The sequence below is a fragment of the Schistocerca nitens genome, chromosome 2, assembly GCF_023898315.1.
Source record: "Schistocerca nitens isolate TAMUIC-IGC-003100 chromosome 2, iqSchNite1.1, whole genome shotgun sequence".
Classification (NCBI taxonomy): domain Eukaryota; kingdom Metazoa; phylum Arthropoda; class Insecta; order Orthoptera; family Acrididae; genus Schistocerca; species Schistocerca nitens.
The window spans coordinates 125,346,816-125,368,234 of NC_064615.1; the positions used below are offsets into that span (position 1 = coordinate 125,346,816).

General features: G+C 40.9%; 1 non-coding gene across 1 annotated transcript; it reads left to right on the forward strand.

The window, feature by feature from the left end:
• The first annotated feature begins 5,193 nt into the window (after positions 1 to 5,193).
• Positions 5,194 to 5,267, forward strand: Trnai-uau (transfer RNA isoleucine (anticodon UAU)). Its single transcript has one exon. It is a non-coding gene; the product is annotated as a tRNA-Ile (tRNA).
• The last annotated feature ends 16,152 nt before the right edge of the window (positions 5,268 to 21,419 follow it).

Consider the following 21,419-nt stretch of genomic DNA (forward strand, 5'->3'; position numbering starts at 1 on the left):
GAGAAGTTATTTTATCTTGTTTTCACTGCCAGTTTCGGCAATTTAATATGCCGCCCACAGGCCCCATACAAAATAAAATAACTTCCGAATTGCATTGCTGTTTGGAAAATTTCATTGTTAAATAATTGACCAGCCGCTGTCCCACGTCCACAATGGATCAGTAGAGAGTTCCGTATGCTTTCGAAAACTAGTCGGTGTTTTAATTTTTCCTCCTATCCATTTGCACAACAATGTAAATCTCTTTTATACTTCTAGTCACTAAACTAAGGTGACAAGACGTCCTCGTTTGCTGGGGAAAGCTGTCAAATCCTATAAAAACAGTCCTCAGATCCTATATAACTGATCGAGGATAAACAAATGTCCTCAGTTTCTTATTTTGTGTCCTCAGTTTTTGAAATTTCCCAAAATAATTCAAACAGGAAGAAAGTGCTGAACATTTTAAACTAGAATTGAACTTGATATACCAGTGCAACCAAATTTGGCATCAGTTTCTTATTTTACTGAACTGCAAGAAACTGGACTAATGGAGGCGTGGAATCATTTTCTGGTGCGAATGAAGTTTTCCTCGAATTTAGAAATTATGCTGTGCTGATAGGAGACATGCCAAAGCATCAAACTAGTTTATCTGAATAATCTTGGTGTTGTTCCTTTATGGTTTTAATTGAAATATTTTTGGAATCAGGAATTAGTATCATCTTTTCCAGCACCCACTTTCGTCAAAGTAAGTAAAGATCAGTTATGTAACTTTTAACAAAGACATTCGCCAAACAGCAGTCCGAATTGCGAAGTTATTTTATCTTGTTTTCACTACCAGTTTCGGCAATTTAATATGCCGCCTTCATGCCCCACACAAAATAAAATAACTTCTCAATTTGCATTGCTGTTTGGCAAATTTCAAAATAATTGACCAGCCGCTGTCCCACGTCTACAATGGATCAACAAAGACTTAAGGAACTGTTCCGTATGCTTTCGAAAACTATTCGGTGTTTTAATTTTTCCTTCTATCCATTTTTTTCTCGTTGCTCAAATTTTGATTTGAAACTAATTTTTTTCTGCCCTTTCCCGCCCCTAAAATTTTGTCACCCGTAAAATTTTGCCACCTTAGACGGCCACCTAGTCTTGAATAATGGTAGAAACAGCCCTGACTTTTGCTTGATTGCTGTACTGACTAGCGAGTAAGAAACTAATGTGCCGGGTTGCACACTTCACAAATTTAGGCGCCACCGTTACATGGCTTCCTTCGTTGCCGCTGTAGATTCGCAAGTGAGACGAGTTTGAGAACTGTGCCGCTGCGGTCGCTTAATACTATAATTCATTCACCATAAGAATAAACCTGATGTAAACATTGCATTATGTATTCCTGCGCGTTTGCTGAACCTCACTGGACTTCCGTTTCACCCGGGACTGCAACCAAGCTGTCTCGAGTACTGTCAAGTACGATAGTAAGGGTAAGTTTTGTGCTCTGATTTACTAACATATTGACTTAGCGATAATACGGGACAACAGCTTTACCGGCACATTTAACTTGGACAGCACTGGCCGTTCAGCTGATGCAGCTAGCCTGTAGTGACGTGGCCAGCTGCAGTTCATACGTAAAAAGAGATGAGCAGAGGAGCAATACAGCTTCGAATGTCATTTACTTTTTAAGCAGAATGAAATAATACACTGCAAATCGCCCACAATACGCCTCTTAGACGACTAGACGAAAACCGCAACACGTTATCGTTTTTAGCTAACGTACTATTGTAATTAAAACAATAATAATGAAAATTCCTGACTTAACCACAGGGTAATTTTTCTGCATAAGCTGTGGGTAACGTAAGAGAGTATTGAAGGATTTCACCGTGTAGTTAAATGTTGAAGCCACTGAAGATATTACTTACAGTCAGTCGTCTGGTAATCTCTTAGCTTCTTCCTTATCCGAAACAAAGAAATACATTTCAGTTCTTGCTACGTTGTTGACGAGCCTATCAACGACAGAATCCACGAAGCCAACCAGGCGCAGCATTTTCTCTTCTTCTTTTATGACGAGCTGTTCTATATCTCGCCAGCGATAGGCAGTGACGTGTGAAAAAGCTGCGTGCGTTAGTTCCAGTACCTCTGGCAGCTTAACAGTCTTGTCACTTCTCGGGTCAAATCCCATAGCTCCAGATCAGTTCTGTTGGGCTCATGTTGTAATGTTGCAGTAGCAAATGTAAAAATGCAGCGTTTGTACGATGTATTCGATGCTGTGAAATCGATTGTTTTTCATGTTTCTACGATACGTATCTACCTCTGTTGCATAAAACGATGGGCATAGTCCAAAAAAAGATTTGGTTGTTTCATTTTTGCTTTAAAAAATTAAACTGTTAGATATTCAGCGATCACAGGCCCTGTAAACCATACGCTGCTTCCACAAACTGCCTCCATTCCTTCCTGTTTTGTAATTTTCAAATATTAATAGTTTTTCCCTTTATCGCTTAGTCATACTCCATGTTTCTGAACCGTACATTACTGCTGGGCGTGGATGGATACAATGGAATACGAAATTAAACTGTTATGTTTTCTTAATTTCAACAAATTTTATGAACAATCTTTCATAAAACATCGATAATTAAGAATTTGTTTTGGAAATGGAAACAGGAATTTCTCGTCCAATATGTAATTAGAAAGAAGAAGGTGTGCATTATTCATAAAATGATGAGTATTATAATTACGAGATGTAGGTATTTCAAATTGAACGAGAAAAAAATGATATTGTGGAGGTTTCAAACACAGCACGAACAACCGCATTTGGTTAATATTCCATTACGCTACAGACTGCGCTACACTTTCTATGTGAGTTTGTTTATCAGCTAGAATATATACAGCACTGGGAAAACTTCAAAGCCGATTATCTTCGGTAATTGATGAAAAACATTAAGAACAGCCTATTTCTCTGCACTTTTTAACTGTGTTCCACGCTCCTGTTTCACTACGGAACAGAAAGCAGCCTCAGCCATTTAATACTGCGCATTATAAGCGCGACAATCAGAGCACAATGCTGCAGAGGCTGTGACTGTACACAATTTTTGAAATACAAACTATGTAGGTGAAGCGTGATTAAGAAAAACGTTTACGGCTGTTAATACGAGGGCAGTTCAATAAGTAATGCAACACATTTTTTTTCTGAAACAGAGGTTGTTTTATTCAGCATTGAAATACACCAGGTTATTCCCCAATCTTTTAGCTACACAACACTATTTTTCAACGTAATCTTCATTCAATGCTACGGCCTTACGCCACCTTGAAATGAGGGCCTGTATGCCTGCACGGTACCATTCCACTGGTCGATGTCGGAGCCAACGTCGTACTGCATCAATAACTTCTTCATCATCCGCGTAGTGCCTCCCACGGATTGCGTCCTTCATTGGGCCAAACATATGGAAATCCGACGGTGCGAGATCGGGGCTGTAGGGTGCGTGAGGAAGAACAGCCCACTGAAGTTTTGTGAGCTCCTCTCGGGTGCGAAGACTTGTGTGAGGTCTTGCGTTGTCATGAAGAAGGAGAAGTTCGTTCAGATTTTTGTGCCTACGAACACGCTGAAGTCGTTTCTTCAATTTCTGAAGAGTAGCACAATACACTTCAGAGTTGATCGTTTGACCATGGGGAAGGACATCGAACAGAATAACCCCTTCAGCGTCCCAGAAGACTGTAACCATGACTTTACCGGCTGAGGGTATGGCTTTAAACTTTTTCTTGGTAGGGGAGTGGGTGTGGCGCCACTCCATTGATTGCCGTTTTGTTTCAGGTTCGAAGTGATGAACCCATGTTTCATCGCCTGTAACAATCTCTGACAAGAAATTGTCACCCTCAGCCACATGACGAACAAGCAATTCCGCACAGATGGTTCTCCTATGATCTTTATGGTGTTCGGTTAGACAACGAGGGACCCAGCGGGAACAAACCTTTGAATATCCCAACCGGTGAACAATTGTGACAGCACTACCAACAGAGATGTCAAGTTGAGCACTGAGTTGTTTGATGGTGATCCGTCGATCATCTCGAACGAGTGTGTTCGCACGCTCCGCCATTGCAGCAGTCACAGCTGTGCACGGCCGGCCCGCACGCGGGAGATCAGACAGTCTTGCTTGACCTTGCGGCGATGATGACACACGCTTTGCCCAACGACTCACCGTGCTTTTGTCCACTGCCAGATCACCGTAGACATTCTGCAAGCGCCTATGAATATCTGAGATGCCCTGGTTTTCCGCCAAAAGAAACTCGATCACTGCCCGTTGTTTGCAAAGCACATCCGTTACAGACGCCATTTTAACAGCTCCGTACAGGGCTGCCACCTGTCGGAAGTCAATGAAACTATACGAGACGAAGCGGGAATGTTTGAAAATATTCCACAAGAAATTTCCGGTTTTTTCAACCAAAATTGGCCGAGAAAAAAAATGTGTTGCATTACTTATTGAACTGCCCTCGTACATTTGAATATCTTTAAGTTTCATTTAACGTCAGTTAGTAATAAGAAATCTAATACATAAGTAGGACCTACTTCCAAGAGAGTAACAACACCAGTGTACGTGTGCTACGGCTTCTGACCAATCATCGCGTTCGTGTTTGTTTACATCAGGTTTTTTATTATGCTGAACGGATTATAGTCGACTCGTTCTCTCTACGTGACGCACGCCTGTGTAAGGCCAGCAGTGACTTATTGTTAGTGCGGAATATGAGTGCACGATCTTGCTGTTGTACAGTAGCACAGACAAGGATATACGACCGACTGTTGGGATCAGATGGCCTTCAACGAAGCTGTGCTTTGTCAGATTGCAGAGGGCGTAATACGAGACTTAACTGATGCGAAATACACAGTTGCAGATGTATTCCATTAGTGGTGTCTGGAACGAGTTTCATGCGATAGTCCACGCTTCAGACGAAAAGCGCACAAATTTTACGCAACGCAAACAAAATGGTTGTATTCTTTTTTATTTCCCCTCAGCCATGAGGAAACATAATAGTAAGGCTCACCGGCCACTTGACCATCTTCTTCTTCTGTGCGAATGCACAAACAGTGTCCTAACTCTTACGGGAATCGGCAACGCGCCGCGAGTAATGAGTATAATGGGCGGGGGCACTACGAATGTAGTGCGGGACAATACGTTGAGAATGTGGGTTTCGCGGGAGGCGTGCCAGAGATAAATGCCTGCAGTCGCGCTATCCTCTGTGTCCTCGGTGGCTCAGATGGACAGAGCGTCTGCCATATAAGCAGGAGATCCCGGGTTCGAGTCCCGGTCGGGGCACACATTTTCATGTGTCCCCGTTGACGTATGTCAACGCCTGTAAGCAGCTAAGGGTGTTCATTTCATTGTAAAACATAATAGTGTGTTGCGCCTGTAAGCAGCTAAGGGTGTTCATTTCATTGTAAAACATAATAGTGTGTTGCGAGGAATGAAAACTGGGCACAGAGCAACGTCACTCTTATATCCCTGTGACAAAAAAGGGCCCTATTTGTACATTAATTTGGTTATGGCAATGTGTATGAGCTGTGTAGCTTATCAACCATTCCTATAACTTATTTTAATAATTGATCTCCATTTAGAGATTGCATTCATCGTCAATTTATGTTTTCCGGTACTGCCGCTACAGACCCGGTAACGCCTCGACAGTGTGTACACTGATGAGACAAAAAATTATGACCACTGCCCACCCCGACGTTAGATGCCGCCAGATGGCGTTGCGGGCACGCGACGCGGTAACACAAGTACGAAGCGGAGCAGACACGGACTGGGTGTAATCTTGGCGAAGACATCGGCTGCTCATGGGGAAATCCATTGAGACAAGCTACTTTTTACAAAGGGCAGATTATTATTATGCAGAGCCTATGAAAGAGTATCTCGAAAACGGTGAATCTGGTCGAATGTACACGTGCTACTGTCGTGAGCATCTACCCGCTCTCCTTTCTGAGCGAGTCGAGTCCACGGGTCCCGACAACACATCAGGTGCCGCTGCGACGGAGACTCACGAATTGAGTCGGTGGGGGTACGGAGACGGTGAATCTATCACTAGGCGATAAATGGTTGGGCGTCCTAGACTCATCACAAAGCTCGGGGTTCTGATGCTTGTCTGCATCTACATCTACATCCATACTCTGCAAGCCACCTGTCATTGTGTGGCGGAGGGTACCTTGAGTACCTCTATCCGTTCTCCATTCTATCCCAGGCTCGTATTGTTCGTGGAAAGAAAGATTGTCGGTATGCCTCTGTGTGGGCTCTAATCTCTCTGATTTTATCCTCATGGTCTCTTCGCGAGTTATACGTAGGAGGGAGCAATATACTCATTGACTCCTCGGTGAAGGCATGTTCTCGAAACTTCAACAAAGCCCGTACCGAGCTACTGAGCGTCTCTCCTGCAGAGTCTTCCACTGGAGACTATCTATCATCTTCGTAACGCTTTCGCGATTACTAAATGATCCTTTAACGAAGCGCGCTACTCTCCGTTGGATCTTCACTATCTCTTCTATCAACCCTATCTGGTACGGATCCCACACTGGTGAGCAATATTCAAGCAGTGCGCGAACAAGTGTACTGTAACCTACTTCCTTTGTTTTCGGATGGCATTTCCTTAGGATTCTTCCAATGAATCTCAGTCTGGCATCTGCTTTACCGACGATCAACTTTATATGATCATTCCATTTTAAATCACTCCTAATGCCTACTCCCAGATAATTTATGGAATTAACTGCTTCCAGTTGCTGATCTGCTATATTGTAGCTAAATGATAAGGGATCTTTCTTTCTATGTATTCGCAGCACATTACACTTGTCTACATTGAGATTCAATTGCCATTCCCTGCACCATGCGTCCATTCGTTGCAGATTCTCCGGCATTTCAGTAAAATTTTCCATTGTTACAACCTCTCGATATACCACAGCATCATCCGCAAAAAGCCTCAGTGAACTTCCGATGTTATCCAGAAGGTCATTTATGTATATTGTGAATAGCAAACGGTCCTACGACACTCCCCTGCGGCACACCTGAAACTTACTTCGGAAGACTTCTCTCCATTGAGAATGACATGCTGCGATCTGTTATCTAGTAACTCTTCAATCGAATCACACAATTGGTCTGATAGCCCATATGCTCTTACTTTGTTCAGTAAACGATTGTGGGGAACTGTATCGAACGCCTTGCGGAAGTCAAGAAACACGGCATCTACCCGGGAACCCGTGTCTATGTGAAGTATGTAAAGTATGATAGATGGTGATTGGTGGCATCTCTGCGGAAAGAGCACAATGCTGGTGCACGCATGAGTGTTCCGGAGCACACCGGTCATCGTATGTTGTTGAACATGGAGCTCCACAGTAGACGACCCTTACGTGTTGACCTGTTGACCCAACGACACTGTCAGTTACGATTGCACTGGGCACTGGACCATCGGGATTCGACCGTCGATCAACCAAAACGTGTCGGCTCTTCAGGTGGAGCACATTTTTGCTACATTAGGTCGATGGTCGTCTCCACAAACGCCGTCAGCGAGGCGAACGGCGGCTCGAAACGTGCTGCACCCCATGGACGCAGTCTCTTGGGAGCAATGTGAAAGTATCATGGATAAAATTGTCTTTAAAAGTGAAAGTATATAACCCAAAATTGTTTCCTTTTTAATTAGTGAAAGTGTTGTTGTTGTGGTCTTCAGTCCTGAGACTGGTTTGATGCATCTCTCCATGCTACTCTATCCTGTGCAAGCTTCTTCATCTCCCAGTACCTACTGCAACCTACATCCTTCTGAATCTGCTTAGTGTATTCATCTCTTGGTCTCCCTCTACGATTTTACCCTCCACGCTGCCCTCCAGTGCTAAATTTGTGATCCCATGCCCGAGGCAGGATTCGAACCTGCGAGTGTAGCACCATCATGGTTCCGGACTGAAGCGCCTAGAATCGTTTCGTCACAGCGGCCGGCATTTACTAAGGAAAAAAACGTCTGCTTCGGCGGTAATAATAAGATCGCAGTTACAGTGTCTCACGGATGTGAAGACTTGACTATATGGTCACTTCAGAGTCTGACAAAGTAACGTGATTAGGATCTGCATAGACAGACACTCTTGCATGGAAAGTATTCTACGTCTGATGTAGCTGTCCTGAATAACAACAGCATAGGGAAAAAAAGGTCTATCCTCGACACAGTCTGGTTGCACCAAGGGAAACAACGATGAATGCTGAATGCAGCTGCGTCGGTCCCTGCGATGGACTTCGAGAGCGTCGTAAAACGACGGGGTGAGTAGCACCCGCCCGGACACTACGAGAGGCTCTCGAAGCCGGAAGAGCTGACCAGTGCATCTCTGGCGCCGACATTTATAGCGGCCGGCGGTGGAATACTCGCGACTCTATTTTTTGGTCAGGTGTGTGGCGGACGCGAATAGGCTCCTTGGAAGCGGTGGCCTGTGCTAGCGCTGCTAACGCTGCCTCGCGTCCGCCGGTTACTGCGCGAGGGCGATTTCGTGACGCTCAGGCCTGCACCCTTCCTTAGTGCACAGCGCGCTAGCTTGCAAGACAAGGAGGTGGTCCACAGCCGGACAGAATCCATGCGGCGAATTAACTGCCATTGGTCTAGTAAATCGGCCAGCCCGAATGTGGCATTTTAAGAGATTTCCACGCTCTTTTAGGTGAGTGGCTGGGCTGTACCACAATCTCCGCCTCAGAAAATATGATCATCATCATCATCATCATCATCAGCCAATTCAACCATTAAATGATGTGGCCTCTTCGAGTCGTGGATTCAGGTAGGCTTTCAGCAGTCTTCTCCAAGTGGGACGGTCTTGGGCAGTTCTCTGCCAGGTGTTACCAGCGATCTTCTTGATGTCTTTGTCCCATCTGTCTGGTGGTCTTCCTCTAGGCCTCCGGTGCTCCCTCGGACTCCACTCCAGTACTAGCTTCGTCCATCTGTTGTCTTTTCTTCTTGCGACGTGGCCAGCCCACTGCCATTTCAAGGAACCTACTGTTTCTAAGATGTCAATAACCTTCGTCACAGACCGGATGTCATCTGCCCTTTTCCTGTCCTTTCTTGTATAGCCCAGCATTGAGCTCTCCATGGCTCTCTGTGCTGTCCTAAGTTTCCCTTTTGTAAATGAGTTCAGTGTCCATGTCTCGCAGCCATACGTCGTCACAGGAAGAATGCATTGATCAAATACTGCTTTCTTCAAATTTACTGGCATTTTTGATCTGAACACTTTTGAATTCTTCCCAAATGCTTGCCAGCCAAGCTTGATGCGTCGATAGATTTCTGGCCTTATGTCTCCCTTCATATTTATAATCTGGCCAAGGTAGACATATTCACTGACCTCTTCTAGCAGACTGTCCTTGACCTTCACATCTCCAGCTGGGACCCATTTGTTGGACATTACTTTTGTTTTGGAAAGGTTCATGCTCAAGCCAACCAGCTGACATTCCGATGCAAGATCTGTAACTAAGTTTTGGAGCTCTGCGAAGTCTTTGGCCAGTAAGGCAATATCATCAGCAAATCTAAAGTTCGTAAGCCTTCTTCCATTAATTCTAATTCCCTTACCTTCCCACCTCAACTTTGACATAGCCATTTCCAATACAGCAGAGAACAGTTTTGGGGAGATGGGATCGCCTTGCTTGACACCCCTCATGATGCGGAATTCTTGAGTTGATTCGCCGATGTTAACATAAGCTGAAGAATTCTCGTAGATTTTCCTGAGCACTTCAATGTATGCTGCTCCCACTCCTTACTCACTGAAAGCTTGGAGGACAGCTACATAGCTAACGGAGTCAAATGCCTTTTCAAAGTCAACAAAGGCAATGATGTACCTAGTGTTCCAGATATACTCCCATCGGAAGTCAAGTGTGCTCTAGATAGCATGAAGAAGGGAACAGTGCCGGGTGATGATGAGCTCAGCGTTGACATCCTCAAACTGGCAGGAGAGGTAACAATAAATCACTTGGCAAAAGTATTTACTTCCTGCCTGCACTATGCTTCAATCCCATTATCGTGGAACAAGGCTAAGATTATATTGATACACAAGAAAGGAAGTATTCACAATATTAAAAACTACCGTCCTATCAGTTTGCTCTCAATTTTGTACAAAATTTTCACAAACATCTTGTTAAACCGAATTAGTTCCACCCTAGACTCAGCCCAACCTATAGAACAAGCAGGATTCCGAAGCAATTTTAGCACTATTGACCACATTCTGACCGTTAGTGAAGTGATAAGCAGAGCGAATGAATACCAGAAAATATGATAAATAGTTAAAATTAGGTAGTACACAGAATTATGCTCACACTATTAATAGAAAGATGGCGCACATGACTTATCTCCCATATGTTAACTGACGGCTGTGGCGACAAGTACATCTGGGCACAAAGTTAAATAAACTTGGCAGATCTAGAAAACAGCCGACTCCTAAGGCTGCACGAGTGCCCGAAGTGCACGAAGGGATGTCAATCGATTTTGTGAAGATCTCCGGTATAGCAGGGCACGTTAATCAAAAGGTGCCCTCTAAAGGTCTTAATTTGGTCATGTGTTACCGAGAGCTTGAGTGCATTTAAACGAGCTGTTAAGAATTATTAAACTTGACTGAAATAGTAACTCGCCCCCCGCTGGGGGCAGTCGCTGGCACTCGGTAGACCCGGAGTGTCATATCTCGCTGGCCACGAGCTCCGTGAGTACGACGAATCTGACGTTGCTTCTACTCGTTCCCTTTTACTGCAACGTGCAGGAGTGTGAGAATGGGTGTGAATTACTACAGAAGAAGAGCGCTCGACCTTGATGTTGCAAAGTATGCTTGAAAGAAATGGCAAAGATGACCGATTGTCAGGATCAGATGGCCTCTATTCCAGCTGTGTTTTATGAGACTGAGGAGAGTGTGGGACGAAAATGTGCTCCATAAGGGGAAGAGTGATGTCCGGAAACAACTCCACGCTAAATACTAAAAAACTAAAGTTCCTCCAGAGCAAACAAAATGGTTGTATTCTTGTTTATCCTATATCCGCCGTTCCGCCGTGAGGAAAAGATTTAGTAAAGTCAAAGAAAAACATGGCACAGAATGGTTTAGGAGGTGCTTGCCTAGGTCACGGTCCGGTTCCACCCGTCAGCTTTGACTCGTGGCGTCCTGTGTGACGTCATGAGTTTACGTTGTGGAGTATGTAAGCGGCCTCTTATTAAATGTTATTTGTGGTTGTCTTACCGCGACCACAAATAACATTTAATAACAGGCCGTGATTGTCTTACCACGAACCTACTATGCTGTCATAGTAGGGGGAGAGGTGATACTCCTACGTGGCGCGTCCCAGGTGGAGGATAGGGAAGTCCTCACCGGTTTACTGGCGGACTTGAGTGAAATAAAATAGCTCTCGCGGACCAAACACACCCTCTGCGGTTAACGACCGTAGCTGTAAATCGGAGCTTGCTCCAACTAAGGTTGACAACCTTCGCAAGTCAAAAATGGAAAGGTCTTTTAGGAAAAAAATTCCACCGTCCTGCTCAAAACGGCAGGAAAAGGCTACATCGGATTCGTTGGGTAGTCAACTAGAAGACAGCAACGAATCGGAGCGTTTGCAACCATCCAAATGCACACTAAATCACAAAAAGAAGATTAAACAAGAGCAAATAAATTATATAGCAACACACAACATAAACTCACTACAGCAGACCGGAAAACTCAAGGAGCTCACAGATGAACTAAATAAACAAAAAATTTTAATAACAGGGATCCAAGAAATGAGAAACACCACAGAGGACCCATTCGAATCACAAGGATGCAGAATTTATAAGGGGAAACCAAGACCGAGGGCAATGAAACAATGTCCCCAGTTTGGAACAGGGTTTTTAGTAAACATAAAAATAATAGATTCAGTAACGGATTTCCAAGCAGTGTCACCAAGAATTACCACTCTAAGCTTTAAAACAATGCATAAAACCTATACAATAATAAATGCTCATGCCTCAACAAATGAAAAAATTGTCTAACAAAAACAAAGGAAGAGGTAGATAAATTTTGGGACCTTCTAGAACAAACTGCGAACAGGGTAAATACAAAGAATGTAAAAATCTTATTGGGAGATTTCAATGCTCAGTTGGGAAAAGAAAGGAAATATAAAGATATAATTGGAAAATGGAGTCCACATAAATTTACGAACAAAAACGGTCAAAGACTTGTGGAACTCTGCAGAGAACACAACCTTATATCTAAATCAACATACTTTAAGAGGAAGCCAAGTAAACTTAAAACATGGACACATCCAGACTGGAGGAAGGGCGAGTGGCAGCTAGACCATGTCTGGATGGACAAAAATTTTCATAAGGGGATCCACAATGTTAAAGTACTGAGAGGAGTAGACACAGGCTCAGACCATTATATGGTTAAAATTAAAATCAAATTCACTCCGTTAAAGAAGAGGACCGGAAAAACTAATAAAATAAAAACGAGGTTTGACCCACATCAGATAATTAAAAATAATAAGTACCAACAAATAACACAAACCATCAAATTAACAGATGATCTAGAACAACTAGTGCCTAATCTTAAAAAAGAAGCAGAGAATCTAGCTCCATTGAACCCACGAAGGAAACATGCTTGGTGGACATCAGAATGTGACAAATTCCATGAAACTTCCTGGCAGATTAAAACTGTGTGCCCGACCGAGACTCGAACTCGGGACCTTTGCATTTCACGGGCAAGTGCTCTACCAACTGAGCTACCGAAGCACGACTCACGCCTGCTACTCACAGCTTTACTTCTGCCAGTATCTCGCCTCCTACCTTCTGAAATTCTGAAATTCCATGAAGATAGACACCAAGCATGGTTAAAGTTTCAAACACATAAAACTGAAGAAAATGCCATCACCTTAAAAAATGAAAGAAAAAAATTCACATAAAATATTAGAAGAATCAAGAGAGGATTTCATAAAGATATTATACACTCTATAGAAGGTAATTATCATATAACCAACTCCAGGAACTACTATAAAATCTTGGGGAAACAACTACAACAATATGAGGCCCCTACACTAATACTGAAAGATGAAGATGGAAGAATGACACACAGTAACATGGAAAATGCAGAAATCATGGCAAAAGCATTTAACAAACTTCTGAATTGCGAGGAACCCAGAGAACCGTTACAAATCAACATAAATACCCCAATAAAAACCAAACCTAACGAACTAAACCCTCCAACTTTCCAAGAAGTAGAAAAAATTCTTAAAGAACAAAAAAATTATAAGTCATGTGGAGAAGATCAGGTTTTTGTTGAAATGTGGAAATATGCAAGTGACACAGTCAAGACCTCCTTACACATGGCTCTAACAAAAATTTGGGTAACAGAACGATTTCCCGAACATTGGATCACAGCTATCATCCACCCACTACACAAAAAGGGAGATAAGAGCAACCCAGACAGCTACAGAGGAATCTCTCTCCTAGACTGCACATACAAAATTCTATCCAAGATCGTATATGAAAGAATCAAGGAGCAATTAGAACATGAGTTAGGGGAATATCAGGGAGGTTTCAGGCAATGGAGAAGCTGTGCAGAGCAGATAATTAGTTTTAAATTGATTATAGCATACTACAAGAAATGGGACAAACCTCTGGCAATAACATTTGTAGATTTTAAGAAGGCATATGACTGTCTCCACAGGCCTTCAGTATATAAAATTTTAAGAAATCTAGGACTCCATCCAAAACTAATTAAAATAATAAAACTCACTCTAACCAACACCAAATCAAAGTGAAGTTTAGAGAAGAAATTTCGGAACCATTCCTCATAAAAACAGGCTTAAGACTAGGTGACTGCCTATCACCATTACTGTTCAACTGTGCACTGGAATACATAATGAGAGAATGGTACAAGGACAATCCAAAGATGATAAGAACTGGAAGTGCAAAAGATGATATTAGCTTAAACTGCTTGGGATTCGCTGATGATCTTGCTCTCCTAGCCAACACCGTTCAAGAAGCCAGGCAACAAGTGAAATCACTACAAGAAATAGCAGAGAAAGTAGGCCTTAGAATATCATTTGAAAAAACGGAGATTATGCTAACTGATCCACCACTTGCAAACAAAATTACAATAGGAGAACAGGAAATCAAAATTGTTGCTAAATTTAAATATTTAGGCGAAATAATAACACACAATCTAAATGAGAAGCCATCATGGCAGAATAGAATAAAAAAAAATGAACTACGCAAATTACAGTACCAAAACTACATACAATAAAAAAAGCCTATCTATAGATGCAAAATTAAAACACTATAAAACAGTTACACAACCAGAAATAACGTATGGAGCTGAAACTATCTTCAGAACAACTAATACAGCAGAAACTGACAGAATACTAAAAATAGAAAGAAGAATAATTAGGACATGTATAAATAAACAGTATAAAATAAATGGACATTGGAGAATCGCATCAAATGAAACAGTATAGAAAATAGAACCAGTCATGAGCACAATCAGGAAGAAATGCATCTCTGATGAGAACTCCAGAAAACAGAATTAGTAAAAAAATAATACAAAAATTGTGGAATAGCAAGAGCGACATTAAATGGATCAGAAAAGTTAAGGAAGATATAAAAGAACTTCAAATTACAGTAGATGACCGAAAAAACAAGACGGAGAAAACCAGAATACTGCAAGACCCGCAAACCAGACTACAAATGAAAATCAATAAAAGGAGTACAGGAAGAGTGGTCTCAGATGAAGAAAGAAAGCAAATATCTGATAGAATGAAGAAATATTGGGCAGACAGAAGAGCAAAATACCTTTCATATAAGAATAGACTCTAATAATTATATTACCTAAATATAATATTAAGTTATTGTTGAACCAAATTGTATCTCTGTGTAACAACTTGTTTACAACTTTGTGTTTTTGACTAGAGTGGTCCAATGAAGGCCATGAAATAAATAATAATAATAATAATGTGGTTGTCTTAGTTACAAGTGTAAACTATGAGATTTGTAAGGCCAGTATTACATATACTATCAAATTTCTTCCAAAAAGAAATTTGATTTTTTTGACAAAGTAATTTCATCAATTATTCATCACATTTCTTTGGCAAAGATCTTTGATGTGGCGAAAAAACTGGTATTAACTGTCATCTATTATTTCGTCGTAGTTCCTTCAGAGTGGTCGACGAAGACTTGTCACTGTGCACTGCAGTTGCGTGTTCTACAGTTGCACTGTGCTTACACTTGGAACAATAGCAGAAAAAAAGCAAACGCACTTGTGTGAAGCCTTGGTTATTACAGCGAGATACTAAAAACATTCAACAAAATTTTTTAATGGAGCTGCAACTGGAAAACGTAAAATTCCTTGGAATGGACGAGAGCACGTTTCAATACGTTCTCAGGAAAGTGACTCCTCATGATGCGAAGAAAAATACTCACCCCATAAATGCTAGATTCGTGTTTATAAACAGTAAATTAAACTTATTGTAAAACAATTTCAATTCATGTCAATCAACATCAGGCTTCCAAACCCTTTTGTTGTAATTGTATCACTATTATGTCATCAATATATGATTTGTACTGCGAGTATATTATGTAATTTTTCGTGGGTTAAATGGCCTTCAGCTGTTGGAGGCCAAATAAATAAATAAACAATAACATAAAATTAAAGAGGTTAATTCTTTCCTTGTAGTCAATAGAAGACGACCGCTTTCTTTGATCAAGTCCAAGGTGAGATGCTAAATTTAATCAAGCTAATATACAACAAAAGTTTCCTATTACACTACGTCAAATACCTGTATATCGAACAAATCATACTTGTCAAAGAAATCTGATAGAGTAATACCAGCATAAACTGTGCGTATCTCAAATGATCGAGACTGAAATGAGGAGCTACTGTATGTTATTTATAATTATGGTTTTTATAAACATTTGGCTGTCTTTTTTATGTGATGTAGTTGAGGTTCTTATAGGGGCCGTGTTGTTGCTACCGGTGTCTTGCTCTTGTAGTGGATGTTTATTTTTTGATTTGGTTTGTAGTAATGATTTTGTTAAATGGCATTGAATCTTTGGTCTTTATTGCTTATTTATATTTATTACGTTTTCCACCTAATAATTTTCGTTTGTAGTGAGATTTCAGTTTACTTGTTTATTTTCTTTCGATTCATGTTTGTGGAATGGGAGTTCGTTATTTTTCGATTAAGTCGTCGTTTTGAGGGGTTGATGGTTACCCCTGTCTTCGTTTTAGCAAATAAAGGTCAAACGAAATTTTTGATTCCAATTGCATGTTTTTGTTGTTTTTTGGTTTGGTTTATTTTATAGGAATTCATGTGTACCATTTGTAGATTATGTGGTCATTCTTTTGGAGGGAGGGAGGGGAGGTGCCTGATATCGTTATCTTCGTTTGAGTTATATAGGTCCAGCCGAGATTCCGCTTGTGTTTTTTTAAATAATTATCTTTTGGTTTTCTGGAGGACTTTTTGAATATTACTTTTCAATTATGTGATTGTTTTATGTGGGTGCGTCAGGGACAGTTCTCTTCGTTTGAGCTACATAGGTCAAGCGCAATATTAGATTCCAATTGTGTGTTTGTTGTATTTTTTGTTCGATTTATTCTGGATTATATCGTTTGCGTTATTTTTCGAATATGTGGTTCTTCTGTGAGAGTGTGTCTGTTATTCCTGTCTTCATTTGAGCTATATAGGTCCAGAGCATGCTGCGATTCCCCTTTTTGGCTTTGACTCTTGATGTAAATGAGTTATGCTTTGTGATGTCTTACATGCTTGCCATATTTGAAGGGTGTGTGTTGAAGTAAGGTACTCTTGTGGTGGATGTTTGTATTCGTGATTTCGTATGTAGTAATGGTGTCGAGTCGTTCGTAGTAAAATGTCATTTATTTATTTTTTTAATCTGTCAGATTTCGTTTTTAGTTTGTTCGTTTTTTAGACTGAATTCCAGCATATTGTTAGGCATGCGAGAATGCGCGCGCTGTGATTAAATGGTAGTAGTTTGTAAGATGTGGTTCTTTCGGGCGCTTGTGTGTGTGTGTGTTTGTATGTGTGTGCGTGCGAGCAGGCGCGCGCGCGTATGTGTGTGTGTGTGTGTGTGTGTGTGTGTGTGTGTGTGTGTGTGTGTGTCTGTGCGACATTTTCTGTGTGTATGTGCTTGTATATGTTTGTGTCTGGTTTGTAGTATGACTTGTGGCCAATCTTGAGTGGACTATGCTTGGTAAGGGCGTTTTCATAACATTTTTCATTTATTCTGAGATTTATTTTGTTTATGGAAGGGAAATTTATTAGAGGTGATGGATTCCAATTTCGTGTTTCGTTACTTATATTTAGGGGGACTGTTTTTGGCATCAATGTACACGTTTCAGGTATACATGCCAGACGAAAAGTGCGATATTAGCTTTTGTGGTTCGGTGTACGGTTTCCTGTATCGCTGTATTCGTTTAAGCTATGTAGGTCAAGCGAATTATTCGATTTTAATTCTGTGTTTTCTATATATTTTCGTTAGGTTTATTCTAGAGGAATTCGTGTGCGTTATTTTTCGATGTTTTGATTGCTCTGGGATGATATTACATCCATTAACCTATTTCTAGTTTGTCCCCCCCCCCCCCCCCAAAACCCCTTATTCCATTGATTGTCCCATTCATTTCATTTTATTATCTGATTCATATGCTTCATGTATATTTTATATTGTTTACGACTGTACTGGCGTATCTTGTATTCGACATCTTGGAGAAGATTATCGGCCCGTTATTAAATGATATCTGTATTTGTCATAGTAGCTCGTGTAAACTATCCTTTTTACTCGAAATATGGCGTCACTGGTCAAAGCAGACTGGTGGAATCGGATCGTGCTCTATCCCTCCAGAGCGACGTCATTCTTATGTCCCTGCGACCAGAAGCCCACTATTTGTGTATTCTTTTGGTCATGGCATCTCGTGTGTGGGCTAATAGCTAGTTCTGTAGTTTATCATTCGTTTCTGTAATAACTGTTTGAAGGCTGCTGTAAATTTAATTTAATATATAATCACCGTTAGAAGATGCACTTCATCTTCGTTTTCTGTTTTGTTTTACTATCGTCGCAGACTCGGTAATTTGTGATAGAGATTAACTATTACCGAACGAGGTGGCGCAGTGGTTAGACACTGGACTCGCATTCGGGAGGACGACGGTTCAATCCCGCGTCCGGCCATCCTGATTTAGGCTTTCCGTGATTTCCCTAAATCACTCCAGGCAAATGCCGGGATGGTTCCTGTGAAAGGGCACGGCCGACTTCCTTCCCCATCCTTCCCTAATCCGATGAGACCGATGACCACGCTGTCTGTTCTCCTTCCCCAAAACCAACCAACCCAACCAGAGATTAAATATTAAATTTGCAGTAGCTTTCGAAAAGGTTTTATAACAATACAATTCTACATAAGCTTTCATATATAATATATTTATAACAGTATTCACTGCTAACTGACCATTGTATTGATATATAATAATCGTCACTCACATACAGGCTATTCCATAACAAATTTCTTATGATAAGCTGTTTATTATTTTCGTCTAAAGTATTTTTAGTCATAGCACTTTGTTAATACCTTTTACTAGCGAAAATACTAGTTCTTTTTTCTATTCTGTGATTTTTGTTAATTCCAACATAACTAATGTTGTTTTTTAAAGTTTCCCGCATAAATAAAATAATTTCATACCGATTTTAATTTATAATCAGTCTTAGTTTACAAAAAAAAGCCAAACTTTACATAAAGTTTGCAGCATTGTGTTATACACTCCTTACTTGTGTATTTTTATCTGACATTAAAAAGGTCTCAACCTCACGCAGTATAATTACAAAATGAATCAGAATCCTCTAATTAGAAGCCTGAATGTCAACAATCTACTCCAAACCATATGAAAATGCCAATATTCCGAAAAGACAAGCTATAAATCGGAAAATACGCATTATCGGGCGCTATCCTGATTATTTGTATTACATATTTCGTTACGATCTGGCTGAAGCAGTAAAATATCAAAGTTCGTGGTAACGGAGTACAGTACAATCTGTCAAAGAGATGCAGTAAACGCCAAACAGGCCGGTGGGCTGACAGTCCTTGTGGAGCAGCCAAAACCCCTGCTATCAACACGATGTTGGAGACAATAGGAACCGCCGACAAGTCCCAGGCAGCATCGGCTAATGTGCAAGCAGCACTACGACACGATGGCAGGTTCCACTTTACCTGTCGATTAAAATTAATAAAAATTATCATTAAAATTATCAATAGCATTTGATAGCCTCCAGTACTTAATTCTATCATCGAATCAACAAGCAGTGTACAAGGACGCCCAGTCCCTTTCCTCTGGAGGGATTGGTTCGCAGTCAATTTGCGCTTGTACCCTTTAATTTCGTAAACCATTCAGCATATCTGTACGAGGTTTAAGGCGTGTGACAGTTCGAAGAGAGGTATGCATCTTTAATCCACCCAATTCTTGTATGGAATGATATACTTTTGCAGTGGCGTTTCAAAGCATTTTTGTTATTTTTTAGCGAGTGCAGTGAGTTAGTTGGTTATATACTCAGTGGATCATTTGAACAATTCTTTTATCGAAATGATGCGGAACGAATAACTTTAAACGATATGTGTACGTGTTTAGTGTCAACATTAATGAATACATTATTTTTTAGTCTTACACAAGCAATAAGACTTAAAAACTATTTTATTTTATTTTATTATTTACTTTATTTAGTTTGTGTACAGGCTACGAGTTTTTAAATAGTTCATCTATGTAACAATATGAGTGGGTCAGGAGAATTGATTTTAGGTGAAGTTTGCTACCCATCAGACATTTTATGTTGTTGAACAAATGATCAAAAAATTTTGTTAATGCATAGTGGTATTCTTTCTGAGCAGCTGACAGCTTTAATAGTGGGCAATAGAGATAATTTTTTCTCTAATGTTGTATATCTAAACATCACTATTCTTCTAAAATTGTGATGGATTATTTACGACGAATTTCATTAGCGAATATATGTATTGTGATGGTGTAAGAAAAACGCCTAACTTCTTCTATATGACGACCACAAGAGAACACCACAAATTGTTCCTACTGCTCGCTATTGTGCAATCAATACTTTCTTTCCAAGCGATGAGTTTCCCCAGAAAATTATTCCAGAAGATGTTATTGAGTGAAAATGTGCAAAATACGAGGGTTGGAACTTTAATAGTGGCAACTGTTTATTTACAGCTCGCACAAAATAGATACGTGTTTCAAAGTTTTATTGACCTTCAAAGTAGTCACCAGCATTGTGTATAACCCGTTGCCAGCGATGTGGAAGTCGTAGGATACTCTTAGCAGTGCCAGTTGTGTTGACAGTTCGAGCTGTGCGGTCTATTGCCCGACGAATTTGTAGCATTTCTGAAGCGAATGCCGTGAAGTTTAGAAATCGAGTTGAACTCACGAGGGCTTATGTCAGGGAGTGGAGGAGATGGTATAGCACTTGGCAGCCCCATCAGCCAAACAAATAAGTAAAAGCTAGCTCTGTACGTGCTTGAGCATTGTCCTGCAAAATGATGGTCAGGTCTTGCAGAAAGTGTCATCACTTCTGTCTCTATGCTGTTCATTTTTGGAACACAGCCACACAGCCTACGACCAGCTTAAAGACTGGAGTGATGACACTTTCTGCAGGACCTAACCATGCGAAACCCACGTTAAGAACGTATGCGTCTGAATCAGATCTCTGACAACATTGAGCCTTACGTCACAACAACGGACAGTCGACTGCTTGTATTTCGCCTTGGTGCCACAGATGCCGTTGATTTATTGAACTTTTAAGGCGTGAGTATCATCAGCAATGCACAGTATATGGTATTATTCATTACACGAGGAGAAGACTCCTTTTGTGGCTACAGCTGCCACTTACTTCCGCAACGCCCCACCACTGGTAAGTGAAATGTACTTACATATTCGCATGGTTTATTCATAGTGCTACACAGTTACTACGGACCGCCACCTATCACAGTTTCACTTTTCATCCATCACTAACAGTCTTAGGAGCACATAACACAATTAGTTGCCAAGACTGAATCAAATTTATTCTCTCCTCCTCGTCTTACCTACAGAACATGTTATACGCTTTTAGGCATCGCTCATAAGTAGTTCATATGATGGTTTCACATTACGTTACAAAACTTTATCCTTTTATAACTTTTTTCTGAGCTGGAAGGTCATCCAAGGGATCGGAGCATTAATATTTCGTGCTTCAGTTACGCTCAGATGGGAACACAGTTCAGTACGTGTAATGTCCTCGTCGATTGTTTTTAGGAAGACGATAAATACATCACTCATTCATCCACTGAAAAGTGAAGGCAATGAATTGCCTGTACGCAAACGCATGATTTGACAGAAATGAAGATATTGTTATGACACGACGCTGCTCGTGCTCACTTCGAACACCGTAAAAGCAAAGTATAGGCTTTCTCGTGCAATGCGACT